Source organism: Schistocerca americana, chromosome 1 (genome assembly GCF_021461395.2).
Source record: "Schistocerca americana isolate TAMUIC-IGC-003095 chromosome 1, iqSchAmer2.1, whole genome shotgun sequence".
In the NCBI taxonomy this organism is placed as follows: Eukaryota; Metazoa; Arthropoda; class Insecta; order Orthoptera; family Acrididae; genus Schistocerca; species Schistocerca americana.
Window position 1 is genome coordinate 392,784,142 of NC_060119.1, and position 17,340 is coordinate 392,801,481.

Here is a 17,340-nt window from a genome sequence, read left to right on the forward strand (position 1 = left end):
TGTGAGCTCCTCTCGGGTGCGAAGACTTGTGTGAGGTCTTGCGTTGTCATGAGGAAGGAGAAGTTCGTTCAGATTTTTGTGCCTACGAACACGCTGAAGTCGTTTCTTCAATTTCTGAAGAGTAGCACAATACACTTCAGAGTTGATCGTTTGACCATGGGGAAGGACATCGAACAGAATAACCCCTTCAGCGTCCCAGAAGACTGTAACCATGACTTTACCAGCTGAGGGTATGGCTTTAAACTTTTTCTTGGTAGGGGAGTGGGTGTGGCGCCACTCCATTGATTGCCGTTTTGTTTCAGGTTCGAAGTGATGAAGCCATGTTTCATCGCCTGTAACAATCTTCGACAAGAAATTGTCATCCTCAGCCACATGACGAGCAAGCAATTCCGCACAGATGGTTCTCCTTTGCTCTTTATGGTGTTCGGTTAGACAACGAGGGACCCAGCGGGAACAAACCTTTGAATATCCCAAGTGGTGAACAATTGTGACAGCACTACCAACAGAGACGTCAAGTTGAGCACTGAGTTGTTTGATGGTGATCCGTCGATTATCTCGAACGAGTGTGTTCGCACGCTCCGCCATTGCAGGAGTCACAGCTGTGCACGGCCGGCCCGCACGCGGGAGATCAGACAGTCTCGCTTGACCTTGCGGCGATGATGACACACGCTTTGCCCAACGACTCACCGTGCTTTTGTCCACTGCCAGATCACCGTAGACATTCTGCAAGCGCCTATGAATATCTGAGATGCCCTGGTTTTCCGCCAAAAGAAACTCGATCACTGCCCGTTGTTTGCAACGCACATCCGTTACAGACGCCATTTTAACAGCTCCGTACAGCGCTGCCACCTGTCGGAAGTCAATGAAACTATACGAGACGAAGCGGGAATGTTTGAAAATATTCCACAAGAAATTTCCGGTTTTTTCAACCAAAATTGGCCGAGAAAAAAAAATGTGTTGCATTACTTATTGAACTGCCCTCGTACAACAGGCGAAACTCGGCCGACGTCAGTCGTTCCGCCAGGCGCTTAAGCCCGCTGATGTACGACCGTCTCAGTATGTGCAGAAGTGCAGCCCCCAACCGGAAACGCAGTGTGCCGTGTCCACCGGTGCTCGCCTCCCACAGGCCACCGAGGGAAGTAACCCAACATGCACAGGAATCAAGTGGAAAGTATTTTGAGCTCTCAGTACAAATACCCTCATTACAATAACCTTCTTCGGCCTGTTACCACCGTGCAATGACATAAAACATTAATGCAACCTCTCACATCAATGCAAGAGGATGTGCTACTGGGCATTAGAGGTACCGGTGTGTACAGCAGTCTGGACCACCACTTCTGAAGGACTGGCTGTATGGTGGTACCACGTGCAATTTGTGGTTTCGATGAGCAATAAAATGGGCGGAAATGATGATTATGTTGATCTCTATTCCAATTCCCTGTACATGTTCCGGAACTCTCGGAGCGGAGGTGATCCAAAACTTTTTTTGATGTGTGTAGTTCTTCTAAACTGGCTGAGCACGAAAACTAACTTTCGCACCTAACGGTTTATTGTTTAAGTATTTTTCGCGCTAAAGGATACCCAAGCGTAATTTGTAGCTCGAAAGAAATTGCCCCGGAAAATTTAGACAGGGACTCCACTTGTCTTCCTGCATTGAGTTTCTCCAGCAGAATAAAACTTCATTTTCGTGGGGGAATACGGCAACTTGTGCAACTGATTGACTTGCAAAGTTTCCCCTACCACTCCACCAATCTAGATTCCGAACGCCATCATCTTTTTACGAAACTAACTTCATAGTAGGGATTAGTTTTCACACCGATTACATAATTTCTGTTTATAACCAAGCGTGAAAAAGACTTTTTACATAAGTTACTACAATGCTGATAATATCTCTTCCGTTGTTCTACACTCTTAATATTTAACAAAAATATTACGTAATTTTACTTTTAAAATTTTACCATGAAACATCTGTCTTCTTACACAAGTTACTGTAATTTTTTACCGAATGTAAATCCGTTATGCTCAATACATCCCTCCTACTTGCCCTTACTAACTTCTTTCTCCTCTCCAAATTTCCCTCTCTCCTCTTCTTCTTCTCCTCCTCCCGTCCCTGTCCCCTCAATCCATCTCTCTCCCCCCCCCCCCCCCCCTGTCAGTTACCTACTTAAAACATGGATAACAGTTGGATACCACATTATGCTGATCTGTAGTCCCATTACGGATCCGACGGATTACTGACGCAACTACGTAGGTAAATTTAACACTTAGACTATGTACAACACTTACATGAACGTTTCACATTTTCTGATCGTAGACAGCTCAGCCACAGAAGAGATAAATCAAGACGTCAGGCAAGGATGTAGCTTGCCACCGCCATTCTTAAACATCAGTACTGAGGATCTCGTAACAAACTGGATAATGAGGTATATGCAGCAACACAACTGAGAATAATCTACAAACTCAGTGTTATGCCATATGCAGATGATGTCGTCTTAGTGCAGAGTAAGGAAACAAACGCACAGCATTCGGTTACAGATTGCATGAAGTAGAAAGACAATGCTGCAATCTGAAAATATCCGACACCAAAATTAAAGTTATGGCTCACCATGGAAAACACAGAATGCGATGAAAAATTGTTATTGAAGACAATGCACTGGAGCAAGTCTTCCGTTCTTGGTACTTAGGGTGCAATGTCAACTTAAATAACGATAATGATGGCGCATAGAATAAAATCACTGACTTTCAGCACATTTGTGGAACTATAAATAAAACTTTAAAGAACAAGACGAAGAAAGACAAAAAAGTAAAGTTTTGCTAAAAAATGGCTGTGCCTGTCTTGCTCAATGGCAGTGAGTCTTGGATAGAAAGAAAGAAACATTAAAATATGCTGTTACGGACGCTCAACTTTTCATGTCTTAGTTTCTTATAATTCATTTATTTTCTTGTGGACGTTGATTTTTCCCACAAACAACTTACATGAAACTTCCTGGTCGGTGTACTATGCTACGATCGGCTGAAACGAGATTTTTGATGCCTGTCAAAGGGATCGTATAAGAAATGAGATCATCATCATCATTTCCTTCCAATGAGTAGGTTTTGTGGTCACCTGTTCCGACCTTCATCACCAGTCCATCTACCTATTACGATGTGCACTTAGTTCATGCAAAAATTATTCCATTCCATGTTGCCAGGGCGCAGCAGCAACCTGTTTCGATTTATTTCAAAATAAAAACAGTCCTGGTTGCGAAATTGGTTAATTTCCAGTTACTATTTTATATTAGAAGAAGACGGAATTGTAGTCGTTGTAAACAAGTACAAGACCACAGAAAAATGAGACGTAGGAAGTCCGTGAAAAATATTGCCTAAATCGAGGAGAAGAAGAAGAAGGAGAAGGAGAAGAAGGATCCTCCGATCTAAGTTGTATCAGCGTTTGATGGTCAGTAAATTCTGTAACGTAAAAAAATGTTTATGTACATCTACATCCATACTCCGCAAGCCACCTGACGGTGTGTGGCGGAGGGTACCCTGAGTACCTCTTTCGATTCTCCCTTCTATTCCAGTCTCGTATTGTTCGTGGAAAGAAGGATTTTCGGTATGCGTCTGTGTGGGCTCTAATCTCTCTGATTTTATCCTCATGGTCTCTTCGCGAGATATACGTAGGAGGGAGCAATATCCTGCTTGACTCTTCGGTGAAGGTATGTTCTCGAAATTTTAACAAAAGCCCGTACCGAGCTACTGAGCGTCTCTCCTGCAGAGTCTTCCACTGGAGTTTATCTATCATCTCCGTAACGCTTTCGCGATTACTAAATGATCCTGTGACGAAGCGCTCTGCTCTCCGTTGTATCCTCTCTATCTCTTCTATCAACCCTATCAGGTACGGATCCCACACTGTTGAGCAGTATTCAAGCAGTGGGCGAACAAGCGTACTGTAACCTGCTTCCTTTGTTTTCGGAATGCATTTCCTGTCTGTTGCTGTGAGATACAGAATAAAGTGCCAAAGTTAACAAGAAATGAAACGGGCGGCGCAGAAAAGGAGAGGAAAGTTACAGCGACAAGACATAGCTGAAAATGATGATGATGATAGATGATGATAGTGATGGAGGTGATGTAGCCTTTTTGTTTTTACCGTTTTCGAAACGTGTGTGTAGTGATGCAGTTATGTGTGGCCTACATCGGCCATTGGCAGTAGTCGGCGCGCTCAGATGCGAGGCCTTTGCGCGAGTCGGCCCCTTTGGTTTCGGCTGGGTGCAGATAACGAAGTGCAGGTGGTTCATCCCTCATTTGCGCGAGTAATTGCAGCCGGCCGCCGCCGAGGCAACTTCTCGCACCCCACCGCGCCCCCTGCCCTGCTGCCGCCTGCGACAGAAGCTCCCCTGCGCCCTCCCGCCGCCGCTAACAAAGGAAAGTCATTTATATAAAAGTTAGCCGTTAAAAGCCTCGCCGGCATCGCTTAATGTTGTTTCGTCATGATAGTAGATGAGTTGTGCAGGGGAAAGCGGGTGCGAGCCTGAGGGGAGGTGGGGGGAAAGGAGTTACGGGTGCGTTACGGAGAAGGGGGTAGGGCAGTAGCAGCAGATAATGAGACGGACGAAAGGGAAAGGGATAACACAAAAAAGACCTCACGAAAATTGCTGGTGAAAGTGAAGATTCGAAGCGGAGAAAATTTTTCTGTCGGCACATTGTGACTCACTGAGAAATATGGCCCATAGCTGCCTCGTCTAACACATGCTGTTGATGAAAAGCTCTCGGGTTTCCAGTGTTCAAAATATCGTGACGTTCTTAAGAGTGTCATACGTATCAACTGCGCCTGCTTTTCATTGAGGTATCATACTCTGAGTTGGTCGAATGGCATGCATGTATTATGAAATAGAAGCAGAGAGAGGGAGGGAGAGAGAGAGATAGAGACACAAGGGAGCAGGACAGTACCTTTCTAGAGAACCCACACCCTATGAGGGCCAGAACTACCAGGTGAGCAGTGGCTCAAGCGTGAGCACGACGACTTTTTTTGAAGAACCGTTGCCCTGGCGGCACTATGGGTGTGTGGTCTATAGGCAAAACAAGTAATCTGCGATCCGGGCGTGTTTTCTACTGACACCAAGTCTTTTTTTAATTTTTTTTATTCCTCACGTTGTTAAACTATTAATTACTAAATTTAACAATAACAGTCCAGTTTCCGTAAGAGAAACTAATATATTCGATTTAAGCTACACTGAAGAGCCAAAGAAACTGGTACATCTGCCTAATGTCATGTAGGACCCCCACGAACACGCAGTAGTGCCACAACGCGACGTGGCGTGGGCTCGACTAATGACTGAAGTAGTTTTTGAGGGAATTGACACCATGAATCCTGCACTGGGCTGTCCATAAAAAAATGTTCAAATGTGTGTGAAATCAGTCCCTAAGCTTACACACTACTTAACCTAAATTATCCTAAGGACAAACACATACACCCATGCCCGAGAGAGGACTCGAACCTCCGCCGGGATCAGCCGCACAGTCCATGACTGCAGCGCCTCTGACCGCTCGGCTAATCCCGCGCGGCGGGCTGTCCACACATCCATAAGAGTACGAGAGGGTGGAGATCTCCTCTGAACATGAAATATGCTGTTCAATACCGCTTCAACCGCACGCGAGCTATGCGCCGGACATCCATCATGTTGGAAGTACATCGTCATTCTGCCATGCAGTGAAACATCGTGTAGTACCATCGGTAGAACATTAGTAGGAAATCAGCGTACTTTGCAGCATTTAGAGTGCCATCGATAAAATGGGGGCCAATTATTCTTCCTCCCATAATGCCGCACCATACATTAACCCTTCCAAGGTCGCTGATGTTCCACTTTACGCAGCCATCGTGGATCTGTCATCGTCCCGTAATTTCTCTTGTGCCTAGTGGCGGAATTGTACACGACGTTCAGAGTCGTCGCCATGCAATTCCTGGTGCGTAGAAACACGGTACGGATGCAGTCGATGTTGATGTAGCATTCTCAACACCGACGTTTTTGAGGTTCCCGATTCTCGCGCAATTTGTCTCCTACTGATGTGCGGATTAGCCGCGACAGCATCTAAAACACCTACTTGGGCATCATCATTTGTTGCAGGTCGTGGTTGACGTTTCACATGTGGCTGAACACTTCCTGTTTCCTTAAATAACTTAACCATCCGGCGAACGGTTCGGACACTTGGATGATGTCGTCCAGGATACCGAGCAGCATACATAGCACACGCCTGTTGGGCATTTTGATCACAATAGCCACACATCAACACGATGTCGACCTTTTCCGCAATTGGTAAACGGTCCATTTTAACACGGATAATGTATCACGAAGCAAATACCGTCCGCACTGGCGGAATGTTGCATGATACCACGAACTTATACGTTTGTGACTATTACAGCGCCATCTATCACAAAGCGAGAAAAGTGGTCCAACTAAAACCTTCATATTTCTTTACGTGCTACACGAATATGCAATAAAAATGAGGGTTCCTATTTAAAGAAACGCAGTTGATATCCGTTTGACCTAAGGCAGCGCCATCTAGTGGGCCAACTATAGCGCCAACTTGTTTCCCCTTCAAGCTAGACGAGTTTCGTTCTTTGTAGTTTTTTTCGTTTGATGCTTATTTCATGAGTTATTTGGCCCTGTCACTATCAATGGACCACCCTGTATACACCTTATTCATGCTTGCTGTCTTTCACAAATCAGTCTTTCTCCATCTAACAGATAGAATTACAAGTCCACGCAGTACTATTAAATACATCATTCACCAACCACACTAACTAAGAATGTGTGAGACTGCGCAAAGGCAAAGACTGTGCCACGACAAGGCGGAATATCATTTAGCAACACTGTAACTTGCTCTTGCTCTCTCTCTCTCTCTGTGACGTGCACATCGATAACTACAAAAATCAAAATTACATGACCAACTGACACATCTTTTTCACAATAAGTGATCGAGGAATTTCTCCGAAGACAGTATATCAGTTTCTGTGAGAAGGCCACGTCTTACTCGATTAGAATTATAGTCTGTCGGTAAACTGAAGAGCGAGCGAGCGAGTCCCCACTCTGCCTACCTTGCTACGTCACAGGGCGCTTCTACAGGCTGTTTCACAACGTAGTACCGGCCCTGCCGCGGCGCCCGCTTTAAATCTGTGGCGACGCCGTGTACAGATACGTCCCGGCTGCGTTTATTTTTAGACAAATGCGTTAAGAGTATAAGGAAACAAAAGACGATAGCTTCTTCGAAACAAAACACTATACAGTAAATAATATTAACATATAATAATATTAACGGAAGTCAGGATTCTACTACAAACATACATTCACATGAATAGGCATTCGGTTCTACGTTCCACTGTTCATAAGACGAACCAGGTATAGTGCAATCAATCTGTAGAATTTAAGGCTTGTTCTTACTTTGTGTTTTTACTAAAAGGTAAAAGTTTTCTTTGAAGGGCTGCATTGAAACCTAACAATTCTTGCAACACGAAGTGTGTTTAAAAAGTAACCGGAAATTTATAATTTCGTCTGTTGTATTAGTTCGATTCGCACTGCTTTTTTTGTCACTGTCTTCGTAAACATGTCTGAAAAGTATTTGCATCCATTTCACGCATTGTCTTGTGTAAAACATCTTTCTTTGAAGGAAAATGTATTTTTTGTTTCACTGCAGTAAGTAATTTCCGTAACGTGGGTACTATTTTTTGGTTTATGTAAAAGTCCTCCATCGTTTGTCGAATGACCGATTTTGTGAAACTGGGCTATAACGATGGGCTCCCACCCTAAATTATTAGTTTTCCTTCGCGGCGATTCCAATAAACCATGCGCCTTGTTTTCGCGTTCCTTCCTTATGCATCCTATTGGGGGAGGCTGACGTTTGCATGAACTGCAGCCAACAGTTCTTTTTGTGTTGCCTCCTTAACACACGCTGTAATAACGTTAGAGACGATCTAGCGCTCGTTACTTCGCGAATACTTCCGCTTCTTCGTATTCTGCACATTTTTTGCAATGCAGGAAGATTATCCATCACTTCCGGATACTGAAGTATATCAGTGAGTACACAAAGTCAACTGACTGACACTGGCAACCAAGATCCCACGAACAGAAACGACGTATATCACTGCACACCGAGCTACACCGCTAGACAGGTAACGGGCAACTGATTTTGGGTGGCCCTGTAGGCCAGTGGCAGGGTTCTTCCGGGAAAGGCCACTTCCCCCACCAAAAGCGCTGCTCGCTCTTGAGTTTACAGACAGACTATACTGCTCTGTCTGTTAGTCGTTTCACAAGTTTCCCTTCTCCGATCGTAAAGGTTTTCTATCCTGCACGGAGCCAGGTTTCAGTTGCGGTAACGCGAGTGAACGAATGAAGCAGCAACACTAAGCGAACGGTTCGCTTCGGAGAGGGGAGAACGTAGAGCGGAGCGATCGATGATCCTGAAAGCGAGCCGACGTGCGAGTGGCAGAAACTTGGGCGCGGGCGGAAACAGGAGAGAAAACGGAAGTTGTCGCCCGCACAGTGGCAGCGGGTGGTCGGAGGGACGGGCCGAAGGAGAGTCTGGGCGTGGCACGTGGAAGGGGGGGGGGGTGGAAGGGTTCCAGCGGGGGTGGCCGGCGGCGGCGGCGGCGGCGGACTCAAAGGAGACCTGACACGCTAGAAGCCGGCCCGGCGCGTCTCCGCTCCGTGATTACTGCAGACGTTGAAGGCAGCGCGCTGCTTGGGGCTCGGGTTCCGCCTAACTCATTTGCACCACTTGTCACTGCCTACTTGCTGTCAGCTCTCAGCCTAGCACATCCCACATCTACGTCTATAGTGAAGTGCGTGGGAGAGGGTACTTTCTACTATTTATTCTTGTTCCTTTAGCCTATGGAGCACGGAAGATATGTTTGTCTAAATCTCCGTGTTATCACTATAATTAGTCTAGGCTTAAAAAAGACATGGCAGACTAAAGTAGTGTATCACTACATGTTTAGTAATAAAGTCCTAAATATGTTCCTGTTTGCAGATCATCAAACAGTCTTAGCGGAATCAAAAGATAAATTGCAGAAAAGTGTTTGGTTCTTACAGAAGGCAGAGAACGATTATAATATGACAAAACCTAAAAGTAAAACTAAGATAATGGCATCCATGGTATGGAGCATTTAAGAGAAAAAATAATAACTGATGACAAGCAGCTAGAACAAGTAAATACTTTTAAATACCTGGGATTTGAGATCTCACATATCACATACAATGTACAAGAATACGAAATGCAAAAATTCCAGCTGTTGGTAAGTACTCCTCAAAAAAGTTAGAAAAGAGACATTACCAAAATTTTATAGTGTTATGGCAGTGTCAGTTCTCTTGTATAGGTCACAGACTTGGACACTAACCGCCAGTCAAAAGAGTGAGATTGACGCAGCCGAGATACTCCTAAGACCTCTAGTGGGTTACACACTCATAGACCGGAAAAAAAATAATGAACTTGGTGTCAAAAGCATACTTCAGAAAATGGAAGAGTACACAAAGATATGGCATGAACACATTCAAAGAATGCCGGAAGAGTGAGTACCTGAAATAATATACAAATGTAGTCCTGAAGAGAAAAGGAATGTTGTTGGGCGTCCTAAGAGATGAAAATATCAGCTGCAACGTGCTTGAAATTAGAATAGGCAAGGAAGCCTAAACCAAAACTGGATATCATAATAATGATGCTTAAATTTATCCATATTGTGTCGAATCTGTTGGGGTTAGCGCCTGTATTACAAAATTTACAAAATAATTTTTCATCTTCGGTTACTTTTATTTGGCAGTATTTAATGGCACGGCTCCGCAGCTTTTGGTCTGGGGGTTAGCGTCACTGCCTGTAGATCGTGAGGTCCTGGCTTCGATTTCTGGCCGGCCCGAAAATTCTTAGCTGGGGAATTGGATGTATGTATTGTCCATCTCATCTTCATGGACGCTTAAGCCTCGGAAGTATTGTCAAATAGGAAGACTGTCACCGAACGAACCCAGACGGCTCTCCCGGCCAATAATGCCATACGATCACTATCTTTAGCACGCTGCTTTACAATTACATGCACATTAATTTTTCCTCACAGATACCTGTCTATTTGCGGAGCGTGCCAGTGATTTTTAGTACCGAAATTCGTCCCCGTCCAGAAAGATTTATTTATTTTAGTGTGCATCTTACAAGGTCACCGTTGATGTATCTCGATCGATACGAGACCAAAGCCATGGGACAAAGTCATGAGATACCTCCTAATATCCTGTCGCACCTCCCTTTATCCGGCGTTGTGCAGCAGCTCGGAGTGGCAAGGACTTAACGAGTCGTTGGAAGTCCCCTGCAGTAATACTGAGGCATGCTGCCTCTACAGCCCTCAAAAATGGCTCTGAGCACTATGGGACTCAACTGCTGAGGTCATTAGTCCCCTAGAACTTAGAACTAGTTAAACCTAACTAACCTAAGGACATCACAAACATCCATGCCCGAGGCAGGATTCGAACCTGCGACCGTAGCGGTCTTGCGGTTCCAGACTGCAGCGCCTTTAACCGCACGGCCACGTCGGCCGGCTCTACAGCCCTCCATAATTGGGAAAGGGTTGCCGGTGCAGGATTTTGTGCACCAACTGACGACTCGATTATGTCCCACAGATATTCTATGGGATTCATAACGGATGTTCCAGGTGGCCAAGTCATATGCTCGAAATGTCCAGAGTGTTTTCTTGTACCAATCGCGGACAGCTGTGGGCGGGTAACACTGCGCTTTGTCATCTATAAAAATTCCATAGTTGTCTGGGGACATGAGGTGCATGAAAGGCTGCAAATGGTCTCCAACTAGCGGAACATAACATTTTCCAGTCAGTGATAGGTTCAACTGGACCAGAGGACCAATCCATTCCGTGTAAGCCGGCCGCTGCGGCCGAGCGGCTCTAGGCGCTTCAGTCGGGAACCGCGCTGCTGCTGCGGTCGTAGGTTCGAATCCTGCTTCGGGCATGGATGTCTGTGGTGTCCTTAGGTTAGTTGGGTTTAAGTAGTTCTAAGTCTACGAAACTGATGACCTCAGATGTTAAGTCGCATAGTGCTCAGAGCTATTTGTAACATTCCATGTAAACACAGCTCACACCTTTACGAAGCTACTACCAGCTTGCACAGTGCCTTCTTGGCAACTTGGGCTCATGGCTCCGTGGGGACTGCACCGCACTCGAACCCTGCCATCAGCCCTTACCAACTGAGATCGTGACTCAGCTGAGCAGACCACGGTTTTACAATCGTCTAGGGTCCAACTGATATGGTCACGAGCGCTGCAGGCGATGTCACGCTGTTAGCACACCAGCGTCGGTTGTCCGCTGCCGTAGCCCATTAACACCAAATTTCGCCGCATTGCCCTGAAGGATACGTTCGTCTCACGTCCCACTAGATTTCTACTGTTGTTTCACGCAGTGTTGCTTGTCTGTTAGCACTGACATTTCTACGCAGACGCCGTGGCTCCCGAGAGTTAATGAAGGCCACTTTGTTGTCCACGGTGAGAGGTAATGCCTGAAATGTGGTATTCTCGGCACACTCATGACATTGTGGATCTCCAAATATTGCATTCCCTATCGATTTCCGAAGTGGAATGTCCCATGCCACTAGCTCCAAGTCTGTTAATTTCGAAGTACGGCAATAATCACGACGAAAACGTTTTCACATGAGTGACTGACTCCGCCAACGCACTGACCTTGTACAGCTTGTGTATGCGATACTACCGCTATCTATATACGTGCACATCATAGCTATTGTCACCTCAGTGTGCGACCTTTGGGACTTGCGACAACACGCGGTTAAGCATCTATGGGTTCAACAATGTGTTTTACGGTACCTTCGTTTTGAGCGGGCCCCAGAGCAGCTGTCTTTAAAGTGAAATCTTCAGTTGGCGATCAGTTGCCAATCCCCGGTCGGACAAAGTGTACTGAATTTTACGGACGCTTGTCGGAGAATACTGAATAGTAATTCGCAAGCAGGAAATGTCGTCCAATACTGAAGCATTCATGGAATTTGATGATTATTCGAATCTTGTGGCTTTATTTTATTACCATATAAATACAGAAAACGGCAACCACTCACTTTATTAAAACAGCTGTTTATTGCAAAAAATGGTTCAAATGGCTCTGAGCACTATGGGACTTAACTTCTAAGGTCATCAGTCCCCTAGAACTTAGAACTACTTAAACCTAACTAACCTAAGGACAACACACACATCCATGCCCGAGGCAGGATTCGAACCCGCGACCGTAGCGGTCGCGCGGTTCCAGACTGTAGCGCCTAGAACCGCTCGGCCACCCCGGGCGGCTGTTTATTGCATAAACCAGTTTTAGAACCATTTCAGACGGAGCACAGAAGGCTACATGACTATTTCTAATGCCGGGTGCTGGCTTGCTACAGTCCGGGCGGCTTTGTTGTTAATAGCCATCTATCAGCTTCCGTTGTGATGGGGAGTTGGTGACACATCACTCAGTTTTCACAGGATAGGGATTTATTTACCGATAGTCACGAAACTTTTCCCAGTGTCTACCAGGTGCTGTACATCGGTTATTTTATTTCTTTGTTATTTTCACTACACGTTTTAGAGGTTTAAATTAGATTAGATTAGTTTTTCGTTCCATAGATCGATGCTGAGGAGACCCTCGTGGATGTGGAACATGTCAATTTTTTTAAAGCTGAAATAACAATACTAATAGTATGAATATATACATCATTTATTTCTATTAAAAAATTCGTCAATGGAGTAGAAGGAGTTGGCCACTATTAAGTCTTTCAGGCTCCTTTTAAAGTGATCTTTATTTATAACTAAATTTTTTATGTTTGCTGGGAAATTATTGAGGGTGAGTGTTCCTGAGTAGTGGACCCCTTTTTGGACTAAAGTAAGTGCTTTAAAGTCCTTGTGCAGATCAATTTTGTTCCTGGTATTGTATGTATGAACTGAGCTGTTTGTTGGAAAAAAGAGATATATTATTTAGGACAAATTTCATTAAGGAGTAAATATACTGAGAGGCAATAGTTCGAATACCCAGTTCTTTGAAGAGTTTTCTGCAGGACGTCCGTGAATTTACTCCACAAACAGGTATTACACGCTTTTGCACTCTGAAAACTTTTGTTTGACTTGAAGAGTTACCCCAAAATATTATACCATATTATATTATGGAATGAAAGTAGGCAAAGTATGCAAACTTTTTCATTTTTATGTCGCCTATGTCTACTAACACTCGAATTGCAAATACAGATTTGTTAAGGCGTTTCTGCAGTTCCGTGGTGTGCTCCTCCCAACTGAATTTATTATCAAGTTGTAATCCCAGGAATTTAAGACTGTCAACCTCTTCTATCTGCTCTTCTTCATACTTTATGCATATGCTGGGTGGAAAGCTCGCACAGATTCTGAATTGCATATAGTGAGTCTTTTCGAAGTTCAATGTCAGTGAGTTGGCTTTAAACCATTTATTAATATCCATGAAAATCGTTAGCTGATCTTTCTAGACCTACACTCGACGTACTATTTATTGCAATACTTGGGTCATCTGCAAACAAAACGAACTCTGCTTCTGACAGTGTAACTGATGAGAGATCATTAATGTACACAAGAAAAAGCAATGACCCTAAGATGGATCCTTGTGGGACACCACATGTAATTTCTTCCCATTCTGATGATGACTGATGACTTAATTCACCAGTCCCTTGCACTGACATTGTCAAGTCCTTACGCAACACATACACGTCGTATGCAATCAAACAAGTCAACTTGATGGTGAAGGTTTAAAGCTCTGAAACACGTAATGGAAATAAAATTGTTACTGGTGACAGTAAACTTGTTGTTTCAGTCGACGATACAGTTGTGTTCTGGACTAGAAGATGTGCCGTAGTCCATGTACATCGTAACTGAACATGGAATGTGTGGTACCATGGTTCTGTTGTATATCGTGCCAGTGCCTAGAGGACCAATTATTTCCATAGCGCTAGAAATATGCAATTGTGTTTCAAAGTATTTGCATGAGACGCCTAGGTGCGATAGATTGCGTCAGCGGAACAACTTTTGTTAGAAAATGTTCGCTGGCGCCTCTCGGCCATGCAAGGCATCCTTTTTCGTTGACACTGTGTGGCTTCCGTACTACAGCTTGTGAATTTCTACGGCGTGTTCAAAAAGTCTCTCCGCAGTGCCGTATGATTGTTAGCCGCGCGTGCCGTATGCCGCAGTGAATATACCGAAATGAAACTCAGTGAAATACAAGTTATTAATTTATTGAATATTCATTTTTACTTACAAATTTTAACATTAAATGTTGAAAGTGTCCCCCCTTTTCCCTTTTGTTGAATAGAAAATTCAGTTCATCTAATCATGTTTCCAAACACAAGCTCTAACAATTCTTCTGTAACAGAAGCAGTGAAAGTGGATATTGCAGTTCATCGATGGATTTTGGACGGTTTTTATAGACAGCTGCTTTCGCTGCACCCCAGAAGAAAAAGTCAGGTGGTGTTAGGTCAGGCGATCGTGGAGGCCAAAGTCCCTGTGAAATTATGCGATCATGCAGTCTCTTGCCATGATCAGTATTTTTCAGTTCTTGCACGACTGTCACTTTGTATGGGAAAGGTTCTAATTTTTTTCCTTACAGCTGTGTGGGCCGTTCCGAAACTAATATCGATTTCCTGTCGAGCTTTCTTACTGACTTGTCCGGACTCATGGACATTTTATCGGAAATATCGAGTAGTTTATCCTCAGACAAAACGCTAGGACGACCAGTTCTAGGTGCATCTGTCACTGAACCCGTACTTGGAGGTTTGTTAATCAAATCTCGCTCACTATCGCGATGTGGGGTGTTGTCTCCGGGAAAACTCAATTAAAAAATGGTTCAAATGGCACTAAGCACTATGGGACTTAACATCTGAGGTCATCAGTCCCCTCGGCTTAGAACTACTTAAACCTAACTAAACTAAGGATATCACAGACATCCATGCCTGAGGCAGGATTCGAACCTGCGACATGCAGCGCGGTTCCGGACTGAAGCGCCTAGAACCGCCGGCTACTGAATTAAATGTTTGACGAACTGAAACTATGTATTTACCGCCAGCTTTAAACACTTGTTCGACTAAAAACACACGTTCTTCAGTGGTTAGCATTTTAACAGTGACAAAAACGGAACAAACGAACAAAGGAACTAAACTTAAACGTGCACGTCAACACGTAACGAGACACACCAACGATACTACTGCACGCGCGGCTAACAATCATACGGCACTGCGGAGAGATTTTTTGAACGCCTCGTATAATCCAGTCATCTGCTTTCTATGAAACGGAGAAACATATTAAAATTTCTGGATCGTTTCTAAAATATCTTTCATCACTCAGAGACATTCATTCTTAAATTTTTTTGGTTGAAAATCAATCATTTTACTGGGCTCCGTCGTATGCAGCGCTCCCGGTTTGTAGAGCCTGTTAGTTCGTAGAAATTTCGGTCGTTCAGGGCCGGAGAATACTATAGGAAGCATCAGGAAATATTTTGTCTCTAGCAGAAGTTGTTCCCCAAGACGTGATTTGTCACCCCTAGACGTTTGAAGCAAATACTTTGAAACGCCCTACAGCCTGTATACGTAATAACGTCAGTGACTAAAACAGATGTATTTCATTACTGTAATTACCATGCTTCTGAACTCCTGCATCCTCATACAGCAACCTTCAAGCAAGATACCTTGCAGCAAAGCAACTGAATGTTACAAGGTTTTCCTATACATATCCCTTCTGCTACACCGTCTAACATTCACGTCGGTTACAAAATCTAACACTTTTCTTGTAAAGCCTGCGGTGCTTGTCCAATGAGACACTCATTCGTTTACACTGCCTTTTTGAATCGCAACGTAAAAATTACGGAAGGAAAGAGACGTCGGTTTCAGGTACAGGTTAGGAACCGCATACTTTTACACAATGAACAAAGCGTATTACCGTTGTCGAAACAGTATTTATCGAACTTCTTGCTCACGTAACTATTCATAGATTACTTCGCGCTCGGGCATTAAGCTGTTGCAGTGTGGCGGAGTAAGTGACAGACAGCTAGTGCGCGCGCTCGTTTCAAAGCCACACGCTAAGAAGGATATAACTGAGTAGCTAGTATCAGAATTATGGGCTACATTTTGACGTGGAGTCGATAGCGGGACTGATATTTTGTAAGCGTTTTTGTGTCTTTAAAATGTGTGGTGTCACAAGGCTTAGGCCTGTCCCACCGCTCATTAAATCGACCAAGACTTATACGCATAATTGTAAGAACAGCTATTATTATTATGTTCTTTAAGTTTGTTTTTGAGTTTTCAGAAATACTGTGGGAAGAAAGTTTATTTATGTTGCAGATAACGTGGAAGACGTTGCCCAACGATCACCACGAAAGTTCGACGTAGCGGCAAGTGGGCAAGGAATAATACGAATGCTGCAAACTACCGCGAGCCATGGAAGAGCCTGGGCCGCGAAGGCGTCGAGCTTCCTAGGTCGTTGTTGGACAACGTCAAAGGAAGAGATATTCTGCTTTCTCTTTGTAAACAGATCGATCGAGTCTTGAAAGGCTCATGTAAAACGTATAGGCGGGTGCCACATTAGGTGGGACCCGATGCCTGTAATACTTCCACAGTTATTAAAAAGTTGTTAAACGGCAAAACCAATAGTTCATCATTTATATAGATAAAAAGTAGTAAAGATATAGGAAAGGAAGAGTCGCGGCGTCAGAACGAAAAGTGATACATCGCTCATCAACGAAGAAGGACGTAAACAGTGGGCGTTACGTGGTGAAAACAAATCAACTGATGAAATAGTAAGTCTTTAATTAAGCATAAAGCCATGTAACACTGCAAATGGAAGGTCAAGTTGGTTTCCTCGTTAGAGACACCGATTCTTACGAACAGCCAGCAAGCACGCTGTTGTAACTTGGGTCAGCAACTTCTGTTAATCAGCAGAACGTTAAACCAGTTCAAGTTGCCAAATTTTTACCGTTTTTTATTCACTTTCAAATAATCATAATTAGTCGAAAATGGCATTTCGGAAGATGTCTAAAATGGGCAATGAACCTTTACGGTGTATACAAATAACTCGTCGTTAGTTACCCCTAGACTATTGACGCCCTGTATAAAATATTTTAAAGCTAGCGACAAGTGGTGCACACCATTTAAAAAAGTCTGCGAGACTGTAGGAGTAAGTAGCGCAACAACGAAGATTATGCCAGTTCTGTAGCAGTTATGCGTAAAAATGCCATAAAAAGATTTTTATACCTGGGCCCTACAACGTATTTTTAACTATCTGTTTTTAAATTAGCATCGTGGTCAGTCCCACATGTTTCTTTACAGGGTCGACTGTGTC